Source organism: Podarcis gaigeae, assembly GCF_964106915.1.
Source record: "Podarcis gaigeae genome assembly, chromosome: Z".
In the NCBI taxonomy this organism is placed as follows: Eukaryota; Metazoa; Chordata; class Lepidosauria; order Squamata; family Lacertidae; genus Podarcis; species Podarcis gaigeae.
Window position 1 is genome coordinate 29656304 of NC_139691.1, and position 6000 is coordinate 29662303.

Sequence of the window (6000 nt, forward strand, 5' to 3'; positions counted from 1 at the left end):
GAGTCACCACAGAAGTGTAGCCAGGCTTTGTTCCCTCTTTACAATGTCCCCTGAGGGGTCTGAACAGAGTGGACAGTGGCACTTCAGATAGTAACTGCCCGAAAGTGAAGGCCTTCTGGGAAATGATTCATAATGAACTAAAAAAGGTACTGAGATTTACCTTACCTAAGAAACCAGAGGCCTTCCTTCTGGGCATGGTGGACCGGAGAGTGTTTAAGAAGGACAGAACTTTTTTTATGTATGCTACTACAGCAGCAAGGATTCTGATTGCAAAATATTGGAAGACACAAGATTTACCCACACTGGAGGAATGGCACACGCAGTTGATGGACTATATGGAACTGGCCGAAATGACTGGCAGAATCCGAGACTTGGGAGAAGAAACATTCGAGGAGGATTGGAGAAAATTTAAAGACTATTTGCAAAAACATTATAAGTTGTATGAATGTTAAAAAACGCACCCTCTAGGAAATTCTAGTTTCAGTAATGTTAAATTAAAGAAATGGAAATTAAGGTACAAGGAGTTAGAGATAGAATAATGAAACAACTTTATTGTGTTAAAATGAAAATGTACATGATTTGGGTTATATTACATTTGAAATTGGGTAACATGATAAAAAAGAAGATATAATAAGTATTGAAACAAGTTAACAAATTGCAGACGTTATGCATCACAGAGAATGCAGGGTTGGGAGGACATGGGGAAGTCCAACAGATTTGGAAAAAGGAGTAAGAAAAATTTGTAACCTTTCTTCTTTACTTTTGCAATACGTTCTTTATTCTTTTTTCTGTATTATATAAAACTAATAAAAAAATATTATAAAAAAAAAACCAGATAGTAACTGGTTGTATGTGTCATGTTCCTCTCCGAAACTCTTCTCACATGTAGAAAACTAGCACAGGAGGGAACAGACTGGGACAGAGCCTTTATCTCTGTTGTGCCATTATGAAGGGTGTTCCCCCTGCTTCCCTTATCTGCTGTTCAAAGTACCTCCCTCTTCCTATGACTATGTCCCATCACAATATTTAAGATAACCAGGAACACCCTCATTAGCTTATTGTCCATACAGTAGCTCAGTTCTACAATGGCACACCAAAGACCCATAAGGCAGGGTGTCCTCGGGAAGTAGCTGAAAATATTTTTGTGACTTTTGGTGGCCAAGGAGAGGGCAAGGTGGGGTTTAAATCAACATAAACCACTTTGTTACTTGTCAGAAGCACTTGTGTTGGCTCAGGCTACAGGAAGTATAAAATGAAATGTAGTGCTTTGGGGACCATTTAAAGGAAATATTGTTCCTGTTATAGGATGTTTGCATTTCTCCTACTTTTTATGAAGATATCTTAGGGGGAAATTGATGAGCTAATCATTGTTCTTGGAGTGAAAATATTCTGCTTTCCATCTCTGCTTCAGAACAGCAATACTGATGCTACAACTTTTTTATAAAAAAACAAAAACAACCCCAGAAAATGTAACTTTATGTTTCTCAAAATCCATACCTGTTCCTCTTAAGAACACTGAAATTGTGAGGTCAATGTGTATGAATCCAATTGCCTGTCTTCATCCCAAAAGCCTTTAGCTCCACCAAGAAAAAAATGAATGTCACTTACAAAATGAAATTGAAGCTTCTATTTCCCCCTCATTTGAACTACAATGAACTACCAGATAGGGTTGGGAGAGAAATTTGATTACGTTGATTAAGCTCATATATTAAAATGAATGTATCAAATGTGCAATTTCTGAAACAATATAAGAGCTGAAACACAGCCATCCTTAAAACATTGCACTTATTCATTTTTTGTGATGTTCTCCAACCAATTAATGTTTGCAAAAAATACGTATACAATGGGAAAGTATGCACAAAAATGAATATATTAGTGAATATAACCTACAAAAATGTGTTATACTAGGGGGGATTGCTTGCAGAAATGTACATTAGTCAAACCTACATACAAAAATGTGTTAATTAGGAAAAATGTGTAGTAAAATGCTGGTGAATTTTCACGAGAATATTTTTTTAAAAAAATCAAATTGCTCCAGAAATGTGGAGAACTGCATTTAAGATGGGAGAATGAGAAAATTGACAAATCCTTCTATCCCTAGTAGTGGGAGAGGGGGGCCCCTCCAAAGCATTTAGAAAAGGAAGTGTTTAAACATGTTTCCATTTTATTTCTTCCAGAGATTATAATGCATAATTTTTGCACAAAAGTCAATTACATAGCCCAGTGATTTACCAGCAAAGCTGGTCAAAAGATATTATCTTAGTGCCAGTTAATGTGTGTGACTAGTTACAAGACAAAATAAATCCTTCGGAAATTACTTTTTAAAAAAATGTACATAAGAAAATCTCAACCAAAATGACAGGCCTAGTAAATGGTTTCCATTTACCAGAGAGAGTGACAGCTTTTTCTTCCCTAGGAAATCACTGTCCCTGTTCTGCCTTTCAGAGAAGTATTTTGAGGAGAGACCTTAGAAATAAAAGTGTGTCTGTGTGGTTATGAGTTAACAGCTTTTCTGGTTTCAGCAGTGGTGTGTGACATCAGAGCAAAATTTTGGGGCAGCTGTGCCAGCCCCCTCCCACTCAGCAAAATGAGGGCCCGTAAATGTAGCAAGCCTTTCTTACCACATTTTGAAGCAAGTACAATACCTAGTAAAAACCTAAATAGGGGGAGAGCAGAAGACCATTAAGTTCAGAGCTAAAATTACCTAATCGCACCACTGGGTTTCAGCCTATGCATAAACAGAAATGTCCCGTAGTGTTTCATCCAGGAAAATGGGAATGGGTGCATCACAACTCCAGCACAACCCCACCATAGCCAATTGGATCACTCTGCTACTTCTGTCAAACGCATTAATCAAAACGCAACATCCCATCACCTATAGGCGCCAGGCAAAAGCTTTCCTCTATGACCTAAGAAGTGGGTGGGATTATTTTAATGTATTTCTTTTTCTCCTTAGTTTTAAGGCATCAGGGAGGGGGATGTTGTCTGGTTGTTTGCTTGAAAGTCACTTTGAGTACATCTGGGCAAGATAAAGCGACTAACAAATTGTAATAACAATTGTGGGAGAAGCAAAACCTCCAAGGGAACAAACTTGAAGCTATCCCATACTGCACTGCATTGAATTTTCTCAGTATGCAGAAACCTTCTGGGCCTGTCTTAAAATATGGACTCATCCATTTCTTGACAGCAGAGTGAGTAAGGAGGAGTGTGCACAAGACCAGAATGGATGTTTGTAAGTTTCTCCACCCAAAATGGTCTCACGTTGCACATTAAAGAGGTATACTTGGAACTACTCAAACGTCTTTAGTTTTTATGTGCCAGAGCAGTTTTCCTGGGTCTTGTGTCTGGGATGACACAGAAGGAATCATGATCAGGGATTAATATTTTAGAAGAGATTACCATTACAAAGTAAAAAGCAAAGCTATTGACACCATGCAACCTTCCGAAAAGGACATTCTGCTGAAATCAGATTCAAGTCATTGGATACAAGCAGCTGAGAGTTCCCAAGCCAAAACAAAGAATAAAGTTTCAAATACCTTTTCCCACCCTCTTCCAAGAATGTTAAATAATTCTGGTATATTTTGTCCTGAAGTGACTTATTGTACAATTGACAGACTAGGGATGGGAGCAATTTGACTTGAAACGTTTTAATGCTCATGCCCATCTGAGGAATTACTTCATGGAATGAAATGGCAAAGGTTACTAACATGGTTCCTTTAAAGTTGAGTTGATGCGGGGAACAAGAAAAACTTGCACTTTCTGGATAAAATCATACCCTGTGATTACAGGCTTGTCTGTCACATGGAGCTTTCCCTCCACCATCCCTCCATCCCTTTCCCTCATTATCCCTCCCTTGTGTTTACCTTATATGGTAATCTTAGAGACATTTAGAGATTAACCCTATATACAAGAACCTGGCATAAAGCAAGCCAGTGTAAGTTAGGACAGCGTAAAGTTACACCAGATCCAAACTCTATTCAGCAGTGGGCCTACTGCTGATTGAGCAGGCTTCAGACTGGCAGAGGGAAAAGAAGCCTTTGAAATATTGTTTGAGGTGCACCACCCTTTTTGCTGCCTTAACTTATACCTAGTTTACACGTCACATGACTGAGCTGAATCAGTGTAGGATCCAGCCTAGGTCTCCCTTCTTTGGTTCCTCCCCCACCATGCCGCTATAGCACTCGTTTTTCAGAGCTTAAATCAGTTTACGATCCATTGCACTCAGCTCAGCCAACTGACTCCCAACTGAGTCAGGATGGAGGAGATACACTGGTGTATCTCTGGCTGAGCCAAGGATGAGGGAGTTAAGCCAGCCTAGTTCAGCTGTGCCAGGGACCTCCCAATTCAGCTGGCAATATGCTGGATCCTAACCCTTTATCCCAGTGGATTTTGCTATAGGATTGCTCCTTCAATGTAATTTTTTTAATAGACACTTGTCTACAGCATATAGATTTGGTTTGCGAAATCACCACAAGGCACTTCAGAAGTTCTCATTTCGGCTCATGCTGAGTAGTTCCAAATCCTGCTCTATCTCTGACAAACTCAAAATCCCTCTGAGGTGCACCCCAATTTGGCTCAAGATTCAGGATTCATCCAGATCCCAAGCACAAGCCTAGGCTATTGTTTCACACCCAGAAGATACCTCATGGAGAATATTCAACAGAATCAAAACTCCATCTGAAAACTGGAACTGTCCTAACTTATTTTTGATTCTTATAGGATAGAGTCAGTGTGTGTGTCCAGTACACTGTGGCCATGCAAGGGCAGGGTCCATGCCAGGGAAAAGAGGTGAAGAAGATAAGGGAGAAGCACCCTGGTCATGGAAGCTGCAAGTGACTACATTTCCCAAAAAGTCAAACCAGAAGTAGACAAGCAAAAGGATACTTACTGTGTCAGCAGTATTGAGATTGTGGCCTACCCAGGAAGGACCATAGCTCAATGATAGGAGGTCTTCTTTGCATTCAGAAGGTCCCAATTTCAATCCCCAGCATTTCCATGGAGCCATGAACAGCAGCTGGCAGTCAATTTAGGCAATACTGAGCTAGATGGGCCAATAATCTGATTCAGTGTAAGGTGTCTTCCTTTGATCCTAAGAGCAAGAAAGGACCTAGTCAACAATATGAAGGGTAAAATGAAATGGATGCAGCTTTGAAAGCTGTTTATCAGAGATGAAGGATATTAGGAAGGACCACTCACTTGAAGGCTTTTGGCAGAACTACATATCACTTATCTAGGGATGACCAGATCCAACATTTCTGGATCATGTTTATGTAGCAGTGCTTCATGGATAATTTACCCATTTCACTCAGATTTTTTTCCACATGCTTACAGGATAATTTCCAAGAGCTATCGTGTGCATAAAGCACCAGAATTAGCTCTTAGCAAACTTAAAATGAGAACTAGGACTTTGAAGAAAATATTTATTTATACTAGTAATTATTTTCCCTCAGGGATGGTGGCAATTACTTGGACAGTCAGGCACAAGAATGAGTTTTTAAAAGGACCATTCTTTGCTAACCTCTTTGACTTCAGATTGTGTTATGCACTCCCTTGAATTCAATTAGGTGGCTCTTAACACAGAATCTGAGAGTAAAATGTCTTTAACTAGCTGTTGACAAAGAACAGTTCCTGATAAATGCAAACATCAGTGCACAAAAATGCTGGTGGTACTGACAAAGATTTTAGCAAAAATGTTTAACAATTACATTTAGAAAAATTTACAATAGAAATATGTAATCCCACTGCAGGTGGTGAACCCCATAAACCTATTACAATTTGCCATGTTCACATTCTCTGGTATTCTGTAGGCCACATTCTATGTCTTTTTTTCCTCCCTTCCTTAATGCACCAGTGAAAAACATCACCCACATTTAAACACCCAACCTATACACACACACACACACACACACACACACAAAAAGAATTGTAAAAAAAAAAATCTCCAGCAAAAGATCATTTATACATCATGAGCAACCTTTAAACCCCTAAAGAAAGTGGGGG

General features: G+C 39.2%; 1 long non-coding RNA gene across 1 annotated transcript in view; it reads right to left on the reverse strand.

Annotated features, from left to right (window-relative positions):
* LOC310836813 overlaps nucleotides 1-6000 on the reverse strand; it is a 99916-nt gene that overhangs the window by 37740 nt on the left and 56176 nt on the right. The window contains exon 3 of the long non-coding RNA XR_014560217.1: nucleotides 4889-5089. This is a non-coding gene — a long non-coding RNA (uncharacterized lncRNA). The remainder of the gene's footprint in view (nucleotides 1-4888; nucleotides 5090-6000) is intronic.